At 37.4% G+C, this 15,765-nt stretch overlaps 2 pseudogenes; both read right to left on the reverse strand.

Annotated features, from left to right (window-relative positions):
* Nucleotides 1–9,670: 9,670 nt before the first annotated feature.
* Nucleotides 9,671–10,907, reverse strand: LOC135228922 (ATP synthase subunit a-like; annotated as a pseudogene).
* Nucleotides 10,908–10,971: 64 nt separating this feature from the next.
* Nucleotides 10,972–12,202, reverse strand: LOC135228923 (cytochrome c oxidase subunit 2-like; annotated as a pseudogene).
* Between the last annotated feature and the right edge of the window lie 3,563 nt (nt 12,203–15,765).

Genomic DNA, 15,765 nt, shown 5'->3' on the forward strand with positions numbered 1-15,765 from the left:
TTGTTAAGTGTTGTCTTGTCATCACTTGGGAAATGAGTTGCTTCTCTTTGGAGGTTATTATCATATTTGACCAGGGGGAGAGGAATTCCTCCATTCTTTTTTTTTAAGGCAAAGAGGGCTTAGGGAAGGTCCTGTGTTTGGGTAGAGACAATGTGTTCAAGGTTATCATGTCAGTGAAAAGTGACCTAACACCTTGGACTAAGTGTCTCTGCCTACCTTCTTGGGCATTTACCCCAGAGAAATGACAACTTAGGTCCACACAAAAACCTGTACCTGAATTTTTATAATAGCCCGAAGCTGGAAACAAGCAAAATGTCTTACAGCAGGTAGATAGCTAAACTGCAGTATGTATGTATCCTAGAATAATACTCAGCAACAAAAGGAATGAACTATAGATACATACAATTTTAAATAGATATCAAGGGCTGAGTGAAAATAAGCAAATCTCAAAAGATCACAAACTGTATAATTCTATTTATATGAATGATATTCTTGAAATGACAAAATTATAGAGATGGGGAACAGAGTAGAAGTTGCCAGGACTTAGGAAAGGTGTGGTGGAAGAATGAGTGTGTCTGTAAAGTGGTAGAACCAGGGAGACCTTTGTGATGGTAGAATAGTTCTGTATCTTGATTGCAGTGGTGATTACCTGAATCTACTAACGTGATAAAATGGCATAGAACTATACACACATTCCACCAATGTCAATTTTCTGGTTTTGATATTATTCTACAGTTATGTAAAATGTAAACATTTTGGGAAACTTGGTAAAGGTACATGGGACCTCCATGTACATTTCTTTGCAACTTCCTGGGAATGTATAATTATTTCAAAATAAAAGCTTAAAATTTTTTTGAAGTATTTGTTCCCTCCAAAACAAAAGAGCAGTCTTCTCCCAAAGTTGAAGCTTTTCCCCCCCCTATAATCCACCACTCAGCTGGAATCCACAAGGGCTCCAATATTTTAGAACTGATGGCCAATAGAACAGCAACTCAGTGGGTGACTTAAATGTGAGAAGACCAATGGAACAAACCCCGTGGAAGACTGTGATTCCAAAGAGAACAACAACAGCCAGTAGAGCCGTAATGGGTGACAGATCAGCAGTGGGACCTAGCAAGAGCAGACTTGTTTGAGAGAACATTTGAGGCACACCTTGAGAAAACACAGAAATGTTTGTGGAATGTGAAGGGAACATATTTTGAAGGGATTTTAAGTCCTATATGAGCAGGTAGGAGGAAGAGCAGTGAAATGTATATTATGTGGCCCTATATGACACATAGACTGGTGAAACTTGGGGAAACATGCAATGTGATAAGTCCTATAACAGTGTTAAAATAGTGTTGTGGAAACTCAGAGGAGAGAGTAACTAACTCTGACTTAGGTTGGTAAAGATTTCATGGAAGAGGTAATATTAGATTTTGTATAAGATTTTATTAGGCAGAAGGAATAACATATATAAAGACTGAGAGATGCAAACGAGCCTAAAAAATTCCAGTTGGGATGAAGAATTTTCAAAGAGGATAGTGGCTAGAGATGGAACCAGAAATATTGTCAGATTATGATGGCCCTTGTGTACAAGGATAAGCAGTTTTAATTTATAGGCAATAGAGAACTATCAAAGAGTTTTGAGCAAGGGTTTTATGATCGGATTTTTTATTTGGGGAGAACACTCTGGAGCCAGTGTGAAAGATAGATTGAATTTTGGTGAGACTGGAAGAAAGATTAGTTAGGAGCTGTATGAAGTGAAAAAAAAAATCCTGTTGCTGTCTAGTTGATTCTGACTTATAGCGACCCTATAGAGATGAAGCCTAAGAAAATGTACTAAGACTGAGTGGGCAGAACAGAGTTAAAGGTGCTTTGGTGTAAACTTGTATAATGTCAGGCTTTTAGTTCAATGAGTATCAACCATTGTGTATGTATGTTTGAGGCACAGTTTAGAAAAGTGGAGAGTTTGTTGGCATGCTTAATGTAAAGAAAAGACCTTAAAAATGTCATCAGTAACAACACCCTCTCCTCAATTATCAACATGGTTAGGTTCCAAAGACCAGGTCATTATCTGAAAATCGGCATTATGAGAAAGTGGAGGATTTATTTTGTTTTCAGATCACCCATTTGTCCAATTTTTTTTATTTAGAAAATATGATCATAGAAATAATAACAGCTAAGATATACTGATGTGGCCAGTTCAGTTATGGATTATTCCTCTGCAGAGAAGGAGGCTTGGACAAGACAAAGCTGAATGAAGCCAGGCTGTGTGACTGGAGGGCCCACAGCTTAACCACTTCACTTTCCTCCAGTGTTAGGTCAGAGCTTTCCTTGTGGATCAGCTCCAGGGCTCCACCCCTACCCCTGCAAGCCCTGCGTTCACCACCCCAGAGCCTACTTTGCCCTCCAGGCCTGGTGAGTCTCAGAGGCTTGGGGCTACTTGTGAGGGTGCTGGGAGCCTGGCAGTGTACCCGGAACCACCGAAGTGGAGGCTTCAGGCCCAGTTTGGCTCACTTTGGGATGTCATTAAACTTGCACACATTTCTTCCAAACACCCTCTCCAATTCCTCTTCCTATCCTCCCTTCTTACCCTACAGCAATTTTGAGATGCAGGGCCTCAGGCCACATGGGAACTGGGAACATGCGCCTGCTGGCTGATGCTGCCTACGGGCCAACCCAGAGGCTGTCTTCATGGAGAAGGTCAGGCCTGCGTGGCAGCTGAACCCAGCACCCCTGCAAGCAGAAGGGAGCAGAAAGTGTGGGACAGTGTGGCCCAGCTTCCCAGAGGCAGCCTGGAGACCCTCATTGCTGCCATGCCCGCCATCTCTTTAATGCACAAAATAATCCGATAGTAGATTTTTTACTATTGTCGTAAATGCAAAATGTCAAATAATGAGATAGTCCGTGAGAAGTACATGACACAAGCACTACTATACAATATGTCTCTAAAACAACTGCAGTTAATTCATTATTCATTTGGAAGTAGTATAATACAGAATCCTAGAGTCAGGTTGCCTAGTTTCAAACTTACATCTACATTAGTCAAGTTATTTAATCCTTCTGTGCCTCAGTTTTCTTATCTGTAAATGAGGATGATAATAACACCATCTCCACAGTATTTTTATGTTGATTAAATACATTAATGCATGTAAAGTGCCTGGCACATAACAAGCCGGACTTAAGTGTTACTAGTGGCCACTCTTAAGCACTATGTCACTATATGAGTATAGACAGCATTTCACTTTCTTAACCATGCTCCCAAATATATTTGGAAAGCAAAGTTCTTGTCTGTTCCAGTAAAATCCATAATCTTTCTCTGGCACCCACTTGTTGGGATGATGCCTCTCACTGCTCACTCACAGCCAGCTGTACCCCACTGCTGGACCTGCTCACTTCAACATTCACTCTAGCAGCATCAGTTGGAGCAAAAAATAAATTTTACACAAAGTTCAAAGATTGGTGGTGCACGTGTAATGAGGGTATATGCACACCAGATAAAAACCACTGACAGGTGGAATTAAACCAATCCATACCTATGGGCTCTCAGCTCCTGGTTACAATTCAAGAAAGGAATTTAAAATTTTCTACAGAACACTCCTTTAAGAGATTGGCTCAGTGAGGGTCTGTGGCCTAGGGTATTAAAAACAAAATAGTAATAATAATAAAAGTATCTCTTCTCCATATAAGACTGTATGCATTTATATCAAAATTGGACATGAAACTGGTTATTATACTTAAAAAAAAACTGCACGAGGTGCCCATAAAGGCAATTAAAATGATCACAGTGATGGAAAGAATTTGAAAAACGATCTGGAGAATCAATGGCTGAAAAGGGCTATTAGGAAAATCTATTAAATTCTAAGAGCAATGAATAAGGTAAGCATTCTAATAAATTGACATTTATCGTGCCCTTATATATCAGGTACTTTGTCTACATTATCTCATTTTGTTTTTCTCATGGCAATTTTATGAGGTAAGGGGCCATTATAATCCCCATTTTACCAATGAGGGAACTGAGGCTTAGAATGGTAAAACAACTTTGTCAAAAATCACATAAGTAATGTGATTTCAAATTTGGACAGTATGGCAACGGAGCCTATAATCTTAATCACTGTGTTATACTCCCTGTCATACTTTTTGGGAGAAGGACAAAGCTTTTGATTAACTTTTAGAGTTTGTTGAGTTAAATAAGCATGCTATCAATTTACATACGATCATAAAAAAAGCAGAAATAGAGTGTAAAAATTACAAACCAGTAGAGGCAAGAAAATAATTACAATAAAGTAAATTCTGTCATCTGAAAGGCAGCAAAAAAAGGGGGAAAAAGTAGTATAGAAAAAAAGAGGATAGAAACACAAAACTAGAGAGTAGAAAATAAATCCAAATATACCAATAATCACAAAAGAGATAAATGAATTAAACTCACCTTACCTACAAAATACAGAATGTTTGAAAGTCCAACAGCCGAAAATAGATATGCCTGACAAATACCAACCAAATATAATGGGAGATCAATATAATGGAAGAAGGTAACACATCTTCCTTAAAAATTGTCACTTCAAGCTTTCAAAAAATGGGTAAGATTATAGGAAAGCTGAATAACATAATTAACAATCTAATAAGCATATATAGAACATAGGTAGACTTTCTCATCAATCACATACGAAATATTTAAAAAGTTGATTACATATTAAGCACTAAAGATTCAATTTCAAAGAAAATGTGGCATATAGGCTATGGTCTGACTGCAATATAATTTAGAAATCAATAGCAAACTAAAATTTTAAAAGCATGTTTAGGAATTTAAATACACATTCAATATTTCACTGGTCAAAGCAAAAATTATAATGAAAATAATAAAGTATTTAAAATTAAATTATAATATACATATCAAAACTTGTGGAATACAGAGAATGTAGAATATTCAGGAAATATATAGCCTTAAATCCTCATATTCTAAAAGAAGAAGGCCTAAGTACTAATGAGTCAAGCATACATCTTAGGGGAAAGCTAGAAAAAGAACAAGAAAAAGGTAGTAAATAATGTAGAAGGAAAGAAATTATAAATACAAAATAAAAATAAAGAAATATAAAAATGCAATAGAACAACAAAAGCAAAGGTGATCTTTTGAATAGACAAATATCTGGCAAGGTATCAAGAAAGACAATGAAAAAGCACAAATAATGCTAGGAAAGAAAAATGTACATTACTCCACATGATATAAAGGTTTTTAACAATATGAACAACTTTACAACAATGAATTTGAAGAGTTCATCAAAATTGGCAATTTACTACAAAAATATAAAAATGACAATAATAATAAAATAGGATCAAAGTTTTTAGGTGCTTTCTAACAGCATTCAAGGGACAGGTAATTTCGATCTTACACAAATTCTTTGAGAAAAAAGGAAAAAAGAAACACTTTCAACATATTTTATGAAACCAGAATAACCTTGATACCAGAGAAGAGGAGAAAGAGGTGGCCACCACACAAGAGGGTAAGAAAAAAAAATCAACTAGAATTTTAACAAAATTTTAAAGGCCAAATATAGGCTAGCATGTAAATCTGGACATGTCAGTCTGGAATAGCTAAAGGTCTCAAACACAAGAGGAATTTTTATAAGCTCTTTTCCATGGCCCTCCACCAAATGTTTATGAGAATGATTTGGGGCAGGCCAGGAGATCAGAGAGAACCTCCCTTGGTCAGGAGGTGATCAGCTGACAGAGAACATGTTAGAAAAAAGAAACTTCACTTGCTTCCCCAGATCCTTCTTTCCTGCAAAACTTAAGCCACTAGAGGAGAGGCAGAAAATGCGCTTGTCCACAGAACACAGGGAAAGATCCATTGTTTCTCCAGGAAGATTAGAAGCAAAACACTTCTGCCTCTTTGGGAGTACTAGGAAATGTTTCCTTCCCAAGTACATAGGCAAAGTGGTTAAAGAACTGTAAAGGGAGGCAGGGAGCTGGAAAGAGTCAAAGAAATCAAATCATTAAGAGGACGGAGATGAAGAGAGCAATCCCATAATGTTGTGTATGAACTTCTGGCTACACTTTCCAACTGTGTATGCATGCATCTGACCATAACAGTATGCCTCAAGTTTTGAGACCTATAGGGTAGACCACCACTCAGGTCTCAGACAGGACTGCACATGCAGTGCTCATTAAAATACAACTTCAAAGACCTCAAAAACTGAAATCACTTTGGAACCACAATACACAGAATTCACGTTGAAATTTGTAACCTGAACTTAATGTAGTGGATTAAATAAAAAAAAAAAAGAAAAAAATGAGCATTCACCTTAGAATTTAAACAAGACCCAGGTTGTCATGATATAATATTCAAAATGTTCAGGATACAATCCAAAATCACTGGACATGCAAAGAATTAAGAAAATCTCAACTCACAAGAAAAAAACCAAATCCGTTGCCATCAAGTCCGACCCATAGTGACCCTAGAGGACAGAGTAAAACTGCCCCTTTGAGTTTCCGAGGAGCAGCTGGTGGACTTGAACTGCTGATCTTTTGATTAGCAGTTGTATCACTATCACTGCACCACACAAGGGAAAAGATAATTAACAAATGCAAACCCTGAGATGACACAAATGTTGGAATTATCAAACAGAAAAAATATAAAACAACTAATAAAACCATGCTCCAAGAAGTAAGGATGGACACACTTGAAAGGAATGGAAAGAAAGAAAGCCTGGGTAAAGAAAAAGAACATAATAAGCATGAACCAAATGGAAATTTTATAAGTAAACAGCACTTTAACCAAATTGAAAAAAAAACAATCACTGGATCGACTCATGGACTCAATTCCAAACGGAGATGAGAGCAGGGTCAGTGAAATTGGAATCTAGTCCATGTGCTGTGGGTTTGTTTTCTACTTGTTGATATATCTCTGGTCTCCTCATCTAGAGATTGAGTTCCTCTTCTCTCCTCTATCTCTCTTCTGGATTGCTCTGTTGTTGGTTCAAGAAATGCTTGAGATTCAAAAGGCAATATTATCATTGTGGACCATGAGGAAAGTTTGTTTAACATCAAGGCATTTATTTTCTCATCCTAAAACAGATCTTGTTTTTCTCCAGTATTGCTGAAATCATGAGCTGTCAACCTTCTTATAATTGTCTTTACTGTGCTTTCTATAAATAAGAGATCAGCTAAAAAAAAAAAAAAACAAGATAATTTAAATGTCGTACTGTGAAGCAGGAGACCTGGTGGCACAGTGGTTAAGAGCTCAGCTGCTAATCAAAAGATCGGCAGTTCGAATCCACCAGCTGCTCGTTGGAAACCCTAAGGGATGGTTCTACTCTTTCCTACAGGGTCACTATGACTTGGAATCAGCTTGTCAGCAACTGTGAAGTAAGTATATTATTATGTTCATGCAATTCTCATAAAACCCTGTGAAGAAGATACTTGTACAATCTTCACATTACAGATGAAGAAACTAAGAGTCAACAGGGTTAAAGAGATTTCAAGATTTCACCCTTATGATAAAGGTGTTGGAATTTTTAAGAAATACTTTTGGTTAGACTGGCTGCGTCATTATAATTTATTCATTCATTTAAATATTTACTGAGTCTTATGAGGCTGGTAGAAGGATTGGTAGTTGGAAAATATGGCCTTGCTGATAGAAATGATGCTGGAGATTGCATGATAGAATTTTGCAAGACCAAAGACTGCTTCATTGCAAATACCATTTTTCAACAACATAAGTGGTGACTATGCATGTGGATCTCACCAGATGGAATACACAGAAATCAAATAGACTACATCTGAGGAAAGGGAGGATGGAAAGCTCAAAATCATCAATCAGAAAAAGGCCAGGTGTGGACTGTAGAATAGACCACCAGTTGCTAATAAGCAAGTTCAAGTGGAAGTTGAAGAAAATTAGAATAAGTCCACAAGATGCAAGTAGGACCTTGAGTATATCCCACCTGAATTTAGAGACCAGCTCAAGAATAGATTTGACTAACTGAACACTAATAACGGAAGACCAGATGAGCTGTGGAACAACATCAAGGACAACATACATGAAGAAAGCAAGAGGTCATTAAAAAGACAGGAAAGAAAGAAAGACCAAAATGGATGTCAGAAGAGACTCTGAAACTTGCTCTTGAACATAGAGTAAAAAAAAAAAAAAAAATTTTTTTTTTTTTTTGAACATAGAGTAGCTAAAGCAAAAGGGAAAAATGATGAAGTAGAAGAGCTGAACAGAAGATTTCAAAGGGCGGCTAGAGAAGTCAAAGTAAAGTATTGTAATGAAATGTGCAAAGACCTGGAGATAGAAAAAGAAAGGAAAGAACATGCTCAGCGTTTCTAAAGATGAAAGAATTGAAGAAAAAAATTCATGCCTTGACTCACAATATTGAAGGATTCAATGGGGAAAATACTAAACGACACAGGAAGCATGAAAAGAAGATAGAAGGAATACAGAGTCATTGTACCAAAATGAATTGGTCATCATTCAACCATTTCAGGCAAGGGGAATAAGTATGATTGTTGGTAAGATAGTTTTTAGCACTGAAGTAGGTTTAAGTTTTGTACGTAGTCTAGTCCGTAGGTGTTGGAGATTACAATAAGAAGTGCCAAGCCTACTGCAGCTTCACAGGCTGCGAATACTAGTAGAATTAGTGGTACTGTAGTAGATAACGCGAAGTTTATGTTGAGGGATAGTAGTGCATTCAAGGTAAATAGTGAAAGTATTATTCCTTCAAGACATAAGACATAGTAGTGAAGATATTAGGTGAGAGCGGTATATGAGAGTACCAATAAGTGAAATAACGAAGGCTAGTACGATATTTATGTAAATGTAGGGCATTATTGGTAATTATGATATGTTCATAGTTTAATGAGTCGAAATCACTTGTTTTGTTTAAACTAAGTACCATATTTAGTTCATTCAAGGCCTTTTTGGAGTCATTCATAGGCTAGGCCAATAGCTAGAAGAATAATTAACATAAATGATATCAAAAGTGTTAGATTTGTATTATTAGCTTGAATGGCTCAGGGTAAAGGTAGGAGTAACGCGATTTCTAGGTCAAATAGGAGAAACGTGATAGCTACTAGGAAGAATTTTATTGAGAATGGTAGGCGAGCAGAACCTATTGGATCAAAGCCGCATTCGTATGGACTTGTTTTTTCTGAATAAGTATATGTTTGGGGTAGTCAAAATGCAATTAGAATTATCGGTGATGTTAGTATAGTATTGGTTAGTAGTGTAGTTATAAGGTTGATTATTTCTTTTTGGGGTCTACCAAAGCCTACTAATTGGAAGTTAGTTATACTAAGTTAATACTAAAGAAATAGGATCCTCATCAGTAAATGGATAAATAGAGGAATAGTCATACTACATCTACGAAATGTCAATATCGAGCAGCTGCTTCAAAGCCAAAGTGATGGTTGGATGTAAAATGGAATTTGAGCTGGCGAATAAAGCAGATTAGGAGAAATGTTGAGCCAATAATAACGTGCAGACCGTGGAATCCCGTGGTTACAAAGAAAGTTGAGCCATAGATGCCATCGGAGATTGTAAAGGATGCTTCAAAGTACTCAAAGACTTGGAGAAGTGTGAAGTAGACTCCTAAGAGAATAGTAATAAGAAGGGCTTGAAGTATGTTTTTACGGTCTCCTTCTATTAGGCTGTGATGAGCTCAGGTAATAGTCACTCCTGAAGCTAGGAGGATTGACGTGTTTAGAAGCGGTACTTCTAGTGGATTTAGTGGGTAGACACCTACTGGAGGTCAATAGCTTCCTAGTTCAGGGGTAGGTGCTAGGCTAGAGTGATAAAAGGCTCAGAAGAAACCTGTGAAGAATAGTACTTCAGAGGTGATAAATAAAATTATACCATACCGTAAACTTTCTTGCACGACAGGTGTATGGTGGCCCTGGAAAGTTCCTTCTCGAACCACATCTCGTCATCATTGGAATATAGTTAGGATGTTAGTTATTAATCCTAAAAGCAGGAGAATTACAGAGTGGTAGTGAAACCATATAGTTAGACCGGATGTTATAAGTAGGGCAGATAATGCTCCGGTAAGGGGTCAGGGACTTGGATCTACTATGTGATAGGCATGTGTTTGGTGAGTCATTAAGCACTCTCATGAAGGTAGAGGCTAATTAGTAGAGCGAAGACGTAAGCTTGAATTAGTGCTACGGCAAGTTCTAGAGTTGTAAGTAGAAATATTGTAATAAATGTTACTGTAATTGTTATTGGGTGAATCGATAGTAAAGTTAGTGTGGCAGTTCCGGTTAAATGAATGAGTAAATGACCTGCTGTGATGTTGGCGGTGAGTCAAACCGCTAGAGTGACTGGTCGAATAAGGAGACTAATGGTTTCGATGATAATAATTATAGGGATAAGGAATGTAGGTGTTCCTTGTGGGAGGAGATGGGCTAGTGAGATTTTAGTTTTATATCGGAAGCCTAGGACAACTGTACCAGTTCATAGGGGAATTGCTATGCTTAAGTTTATAGTTAGTTGTGTTGTGGGAGCAAATGAATAGGGTAATAGACCTAGTAGATTGGTCAGGCCAATAAATAAAGTTAGAGTAATTAGTATTAGAGATCACGACAGTCCTTTTGTATTATGAATAGTCAAAAGTTGTTTTATGATTAATTGGACTAGTCATTGTTGGATTGTAATTCAACGGTTGGTAATCAGGCGATTTGGAGCTGGAAGTAAAATTGCTGGGAATGCAATAATTAGGATTATTGTACCTACGGGTACATCGAAGAAGGCGGATAGTTCTTCGTTCACTTCTTCTTTCAAGGGAAAACACATGACTTCTTGGATAGTTCTTTAGAGACTGGGAAAAGGAAGCGAATGATTTTCAGAGTTTTAAGGTGGAGAAAGATTATTAGTGTCGTAAGTACGATTACAACTACTAGTAATCAAATAATAATATTTATCTGTTCCATTCATCAAGGAGAATTCTATGTTCTCATACTCTAACTTAAAAGGTTAGTGTTATTATAGCTTTTTAATGATTATGCTAGCGATGCTGACCAGCTTTCAAAGTGTTTAAGTGGAACTAGTTCTAGGACAATTGGTATAAAGCTATGGTTTGCTCCGCAGATTTCGGAACACTGACCATAAAATAAACCAGGTCGTATTGATGTCAAGGTTACTTGATTAAGTCGTCCTGGAATTGCATCTGTTTTTAGACCTAGGGATGGGACAGCCCATGAGTGGAGAACATCTTCTGATGAGACTAGTACTCGAACTGGCAGATGTATTGGTAACACCATTCAATTGTCTACCTCTAGTAATCGAAGTTCTCCAAATTTTAGGCTATCAGTAGTGATTATGTATGAGTCGAAAGCTAAATCTTCGTAATCAGTGTACTCATAGCTCCAGAATCATTGGTGTCCTATAGTTTTGATTGTTAGTAGGGGGTTATTAATTTCGTCTATTATATATAGAGTGTGTAAAGAGGGCAAGGCAATTAAGATAAGGATAATAGCTGGGAGAATGGTTCAGATTATTTCTATCTCTTGGACGTTTATTATATTTGTGTGAACTAGTTTAGTAGTTAATATAAGTAGAATAATATACAAGACTAAGGAGCTAATGAGGAAAATAATTATTAGGGTGTGGTCATGGAAGTGAAGGAGTTCTTCTATAACAGGGGATGTGGCATCTTGGAACCCTAATTGTAATGGATAGGCCATAGAAATTTACGAGATTTAAACCTGTAGCTTAGCCTTGACAAGGCTATGTAATTGTTTTACTAAAATTTCATGCCTGCTGGGGAAGGCATAAGGGTTATAGAGTTGGCTTGAAACTAACTGTTGGAGGTTCGATTCCTTCCCTTCTCGAGTTAGATTTTACGTAGGCTGGCTCTTCGAATGTGTGATGTGGAGGTGGACATCCGTTAAGTCATTCTACGTTTGTTGTTGTGAGTTCTACCATAGAAACTTCACGCTTAGAAGCAAATGCCTCTCAAATTATAAAGACCATTAGAATTACGGCTACTAAAGAGACAAATGAACCTATAGAAGAAGCAGTATTTCATGCAGTGTAGGCATCTGGATAGTCAGAATATCGACGTGGCATACCAGATAGTCCAAGAAAGTGTTGGGGAAAAAATGTCAAATTAACACCGATAAATATAACTAGAAACTGAATTTTAGCTCACGTATAATTTAATGTGTACCCTGAAAATAGTGGAAATCAGTGAATAAACCCACCCATAATGGCAAAAACTGCACCTATAGATAAGACGTAGTGAAAGTGAGCTACAACATAGTAAGTACCATGTAGGACAATGTCTAGTGAAGAATTAGCAAGAACAATGCCAGTTAACCCTCCAATTGTAAATAAGAAGATAAATCCTAGGGCTCATATTATAGCGGGAGATCATTTAATATTACCGCCATGAAGGGTGGCTAGCCAACTAAAGACTTTTACGCCAGTTGGAATAGCAATAATTATAGTAGCTGATGTAAAGTAAGCTCGAGTGTCAACGTCTATGCCTACGGTGAATATATGGTGGGCTCATACAATGAACCCTAGGAAGCCAATTGATATTATAGCTCATACTATTCCTATATAACTGAAAGGTTCTTTTTTCCCTGAATAGTATGTAACGATATGAGAAACTATTCCAAATCCTGGGAGAATTAGAATATAGACTTCAGGGTGTCCAAAAAACCAGAACAGATGTTGATATAGAATTGGGTCTCCTCCTCCTGCAGGGTCAAAGAAAGTAGTATTAAGGTTGCGATCTGTTAATAATATTGTAATACCTGCTGCTAGAACTGGAAGGGATAGGAGAAGAAGGACAGCTGTAACTAAAATGGATCATACAAATAAGGGCATATGGTATTGAGACATGGCTGGAGGTTTTATGTTGATGATGGTAGTGATAAAATTAATTGCACTTAGAATAGAGGATACTCCTGCAAGGTGAAGTGAAAAAATAGTTAAATCTACGGAAGCTCCTGCGTGGGCTAGGTTTCCTGCCAGGGGAGGGTATACGGTCCAACCAGTGCCTGTTCCAGCTTCTACTGTGGAAGATGCTAAAAGTAGCAGGAAGGATGGAGGCAGTAGTCAAAAACTCATATTGTTTATTCGAGGGAAAGCTATGTTAGGTGCTCCAATTATAAGTGGAATTAATCAGTTTCCGAAGCCCCCAATTATAATTGGTATAACTATAAAGAAGATTATTACAAAGGCGTGTGCTGTGACAATAACATTATAGATTTGGTCGTCTCCAAGAAGAGAGCCTGGTTGACCTAGTTCTGCCCGAATTAGGATACTAAAAGCAGTCCCTACTATACCAGCTCAAGCACCAAATAATAGATACAGTGTTCCAATATCTTTGTGGTTTGTTGAATATAGTCAGCGGTTAGCAAACATAGGTAAAATGGCTGAGTAAGCATTAGACTGTAAATCTAACCACAGGGAGTAATCTCTTTTTACCAGGTCTTGAAGTGTAAACATGTCGAACTGCAAATTCGAAGAAGCAGCTTCAATTCTGCCGGGGCTTCTCCCGCCTTTTTCCCCCTTTTTCAAGGCGGGAGAAGTAGATTGAAGCCAGTTAGTTAGGGTGTTTAGTTGTTAACTAAGATTTTCGTGGGATTGAAGCCCTCTAATCTAGAAGGGCTTAGTTTAGTTAAAGCGTCTGATTTGCATTCAGTTGATGTAAGGTGGTATCTTGCAGTCCTTATTTCAGGAGTTAAGTATAATATACTTGCTTAGGGCTTTGAAGGCTCTTGGTCTGTTTTAACCTAAATTCCTATTCTAGCATTGAAATGATTGGGGTTAGGGGAAGTAGTATATTAGATAGAGTGATTAGGGTAGGTAATATTGTTGTGTGTTTAGTATTAGTAAATTGTCAGGTTATTTTTATATTATTTGTAGATGGTAGGATTGTGAGTGATGAGTAGTAGATTAGTCGTATGTAGAAGTATATGTTTAGTAGTGTTATAATGGCCATGGTTAGTGGTATGATAATACTGTTGTTTTTGGTTAGTTCGTGGATTATAAGTCATTTGGGTATGAATCCTGATAGTGGGGGTAGTCCTCCTAAGGATAGTAAAGTAGTTATAAGTATAATGGTTATTGTAGGTGTTTTGTTTCATATGAGAGTTAGAGATGATATTGAAGTTGTGAAAGTATTTGCTAGGATTATAAAGATAGATAGTGTTGGTAGAATATAAATGGCTAAGTTTAGGAGAGTAAGGGTGGGGTTGAAGGATAAAATAATGAGTATTCAGCCTATATGGGAGATTGATGAGTAGGCTAAGATTTTTCGTAGTTGTGTTTGATTTAGGCCTCCTCACCCTCCAATTAGGATTGAAAGTAGACCAGAGAGGCAGATTAGGTTGGTGTTGGTGCAGGTGACTATTTGATATAGTAGGGATAGTGGTGCTAATTTTTGTCAGGTTAGCAAGATCATTCCTGGTGTGAGTTCGACTCCTTGCGTTACTTCTGGGACTCAGAAGTGAAATGGGGCTGAGCCTAGTTTAATTATTAGAGCTATTAATGCTACATTTGATGCTACAGGATTGGTTATTTTTGTAATTGATCATTGTCCTGAGTATATTAAGTTAATTGTTAAAGCTATTATAAGCATTATGGATGCTATAGCTTGGGTTATAAAGTACTTTGTGGCGGCTTCTGTGGATCGTGGATTGGTTGTCTTTATTAGAATAGGAATTATAGTAAGTATGTTCATTTCTAGTCCTATTCAGGCTGTTAGTCAATGGGAGCTTATTATGGTAATTAGTATTCCTGCAAATAATGTTGTTAGGATTAGGCTAAGAGCTAGTGGGTTTATTAGTACGGGAAGGGTGTGAACCGACATTTTCGGGGTATGGGCCCAATAGCTTAATTTAGCTGACCTTACTAGTAGGATGTAGTGTAATTGGTAGCACTGAGATTTTTGAATTCTCGAGTTTAGGTTCGATTCCTGTAATTCTAGAAATAAGAGGGTTTAAACCTCTATAGTTTACTCTATCAAAGTAATTCTTTCGTCAGACATATTTCTATGCTTGTGGTGGCATGCATGCTAGTGAGATTAGGATTGAAATATGTCACATGCATAGAGCTAGGGTTAGTGGGAGAAAATTTTTTCAGAGGAGATATATTAGTTGGTCATATCGGAATCGTGGGTAAGATGCTCGTACTCATAGAAAGCAGATAGTTAGGATGATAGTTTTTATGACAAAATTGATAGTGCTAATTTCTGGTATTTGGGGGTCACAAGAGGTTCCTAGGAATAGAATTACAGTGAGGGCGTTTATTATGATAATGTTAGCGTATTCGGCTATAAAAAATAGAGCGAAAGGGCCAGCTGAATACTCGACGTTGAAGCCAGAAACTAATTCTGATTCTCCTTCGGTTAAATCAAACGGAGCTCGGTTAGTTTCTGCTAAGGTTGACGTGAATCATATTATTATTAGGGGTCACATGGGAAAGATTAATCATAGATGTTCTTGTGTTGTGGCGAAGGCGGTTAGCGTGAAGGACCCATTTATTAGTACTATTGATAGTATAATAGTTCTTATAGAGACTTCATAGGAAATGGTTTGGGCTACTGCTCGCAGGGCCCCTATGAGGGCGTATTTTGAATTTGATGCTCAGCCTGATCATAGGATAGAGTAGACTGTCAGACTTGATATTGCGAGAATGAACAGTAGGCTTAGATTTAAGTTAATTAGAGGATATGGTATTGGAAGAGGAGCTCATACAGTTAGGGCTAGGGTTAGGGCTAGAATTGGGGCGATGGTAAATATGAATTTTGAGGAGGTTTGTGGGTAGATGGGTTCTTT

The sequence above is a fragment of the Loxodonta africana genome, chromosome X (genome assembly GCF_030014295.1).
Source record: "Loxodonta africana isolate mLoxAfr1 chromosome X, mLoxAfr1.hap2, whole genome shotgun sequence".
NCBI classification, from domain to species: domain Eukaryota; kingdom Metazoa; phylum Chordata; class Mammalia; order Proboscidea; family Elephantidae; genus Loxodonta; species Loxodonta africana.